The sequence below is a fragment of the Marmota flaviventris genome, chromosome 6, assembly GCF_047511675.1.
Source record: "Marmota flaviventris isolate mMarFla1 chromosome 6, mMarFla1.hap1, whole genome shotgun sequence".
In the NCBI taxonomy this organism is placed as follows: Eukaryota; Metazoa; Chordata; class Mammalia; order Rodentia; family Sciuridae; genus Marmota; species Marmota flaviventris.
The window spans coordinates 13,101,206-13,104,246 of record NC_092503.1 but is presented as its reverse complement, the minus strand read 5'-3'; the positions used below and the strand labels follow the sequence as shown (position 1 = coordinate 13,104,246).

The window sequence follows — 3,041 nt, the reverse complement described above, 5'->3', positions numbered from 1 at the left end:
TTTTTATTTTTTATGTGGTGCTGAGGATTGAACCCAGTTCCTTACACATGCTAGGTGGTAAGCGCTCTGCCACTGAGCTACATCCCCAGCCCTCATTCTTGAATAGCATAAGCTTCCTCTAAGATTTACATTTTAAAATAATTAAATTTTGTTTAGAATAATTTTAAATAGAATTATAAGATTTTAAATTACTTTTTCTAATTTCACTGGCTTTCTAATTTTTAAAAATCTTACATTTTTGTTGCTTAGATCAATATTTTATTAATTTGCTTTTTCCACAATATTTCATTGACTACTTTTTATTTATTAGACAAATGAGGACCTTTTGCATCCTTGAGTATTTCACAGAATGACCTTGCACATGAATAATAGCTCAAGCCAAAGGGAGATTTTGCATTAACAGTTTGTCTACTTGAGATATGTTCTAGCATTTTAACGGATGAGTCGTGTGATGGTCAATCTAGTTTTTATTTTTCTTTGTGTATAAGTTATTTCTTATCATGGTTTTAGAAAAATTTCTTAGTTCCATAAATTTAGGAACAAAAACAGATAATGGTAATTAATAGCATGAATATTTTGTCCCTAGCTTTGCTCAGTGCTTAGTGAGTCCTTTTTCTTTGAAGTTTCAAATATTTCTTCAGGTTTTAATGTCTGTATCTGTATCTTCCTCCTCACTAATAATCCCTGCAAAAATAATTGATGTTTTGTGATTTTATTGTTTTTCTATTCATAATTCCTGGCAAGGTTATCTGGCATATTCATGAAAGTAATTGAATTTTTGGATGAATTGTCTTAGCAGTTTGAAAAAAAGAAAAAAAGAAAGATTAAGAGCATACAAATGGAATTGCAGGTCAAGGAAGCCATTAGTGCTGCCAAGTCTGAAGTTAAATAAATAAATAAATGGATGGATGGATGGATGGATGGATGGGTTTAAGTATTTCGTGAGATGTAGGAAGACCATAGTAAAGTATTTTGAATTAAATGAATAGGTCTTGACATTATCAATAGCCAAAGCTTTAGCAACCAATAATGCACGGGTTATAACATACCAGGAAGCCCTTAAGCGTTTCAGGTGCTGCTAGTATTCTGCAATCACGTTTACATTTTAAGTGTTTTGAATTAGCAATTTGCTTGGGATGGATGGTGTTATGTCTGCAGAATTCTAAGCTGTTTTTTTCTTACCCCCAGGCACCAATTTTCATGAATGATACAGAAATGCCAAGAACATAAATTGAAAGAGATTACTGACTATTTTGTGGAATCTGACCTATGGAAAAGAATTTAGTAGTTTCACAAAGGCCCTGAGGAAATTTTTAATACTGGCAAATGGCAAACTTGACAACTGAGAGCTTTGTAGGTTGTTGACAGCTTACCTATCCAATTTTAAGGGATATATTTTTCTGCTGCTCTATGTGGCTGTATAACTTATTTACATTAAATAAATCTATATCTTTCTTGGAACAGTTGATATAGTTTTAAATTTTGTTAGCCAATCATCCTTGCTTTTGTGATAGCTTCTAGATGAGACAAGAAAAATTCTCAATGAGCATAAGTGGAAAATAAGACAAAGAATGTTAAAAAGAAAATTTTTCTAGAGTTTTGAGGAGTATAAACTTGAGAATGTGAAAGAGTGAATGAACAAGGAGAAGATGAAGGTGTTTATACTATATGGAAGACTCTAACAGCAAATACACTTTGAAAGAAAAAAAAACACTTTTTTCATGTGAGTACAAGGTTGTTGAAGCACAATGCCACCTGTTATCCAAAGTAAAACCATCCCTGCTCAGCTGCAGATAATGTTGTGGGTCCAAAACATTAGTTGAAATAATTTTTAATTCATTTCATTTTCTCACAACACAACACCAGAGGAACCAATCACACAGTGGATTTATTTTGGGTGAATCTGTCAATCATTAGGTGTTCTCTAGCCTCAGCCCTGCAAGTAAAATGATAACATTACAAAAAAAAATAATAATAACTCATGCAGGGATGTGGCATCAGAGTCTAATAATGTTGCTAAATTTCATTTTCTTAAAAAAAAATCGCTTTCCAGTAGGATCCTGGCAGCAGCTGTGGTGGCTGTCATCTTCTGTGGCTCTCCTTGCTGTCTCCCTTCCACTTCCAAACACATGACCTCTGAGGTGGCTCTGATAGTGTCATCAAAGTGTTCAGTGACATGAAGGTGTGTAAGTCATTGACAGCTGAGGGAGTGAGGAAGAGCGAGAAGGCTGTGTTCTTCTGCCTGAGTGAGGGCAAGAACACTGCTACCCTGAAGGAGGGCCAGGAGATGCTGGTGGGGGTGGTGTGGGCCAGACTGGATGACCCCTACCTATGCCACCGTTGTCAAGATGCTGCCAGACAAAGATGGCCTCTATGATACTATCTAGGAGACCAAGGAGAGCACAAAGAGCACCTGGTGTTTTATCTTCTGGGCCCCGGAGTCCTCATCCTTTACCAGCAAAATGATCTATGCTAGTTCCAAGGATTCCATCAAGAAGAAGTATGAATTCCACGCAGACGTCAAGAGGAGGTCAAGGATGCTGCACCCTGGCAGAGAAGCTGGGGGTGGATAGAGCTGTCATTTCCCTGGAGGACAAGCCTTTATGAGCCTCCTGCCTGGAGCATCTGGCTGTCCCAAACTTCCCCTGGGGGGGTTATAGGCTGATCCCTTCCTGCCAGACCAGAGGATTTGGGAAAGTCTCAATGGGAAGGGTAATTCCTTCAGCCCAGTTGCTAAACAGCCCCCTTCCACCAGATCTTCCTCCTCTCTCTATCCCTCGTGGTTCTGGCCTTCCCAAACTGCTTTTGATTCACTGTGATTCCTCTTCGGTTGAAGCAGACCAAATCCTTCCCAGGAACCCATTTTGGGCCTGGGTTGCTGTCTTTTTTTCAAGGATACGCCTGCTCCCCACATGCTCCACCCCCATCCCATGCTGTCAACTTCTAGCTGCATTTTATTTATTACCAGACTCTGTGCTGGTCTGTTTGGTTCTGTGTATAAATGGAATATCGTGGTGTTGATCCTTCCCTGGGTCAGCTGC

The 3,041-nt window shown here is 38.6% G+C and overlaps 1 pseudogene; it reads left to right on the top strand.

The window, feature by feature from the left end:
• Nucleotides 1-1,748: 1,748 nt before the first annotated feature.
• Nucleotides 1,749-2,607, top strand: LOC114095980 (cofilin-1 pseudogene; annotated as a pseudogene).
• The last annotated feature ends 434 nt before the right edge of the window (nt 2,608-3,041 follow it).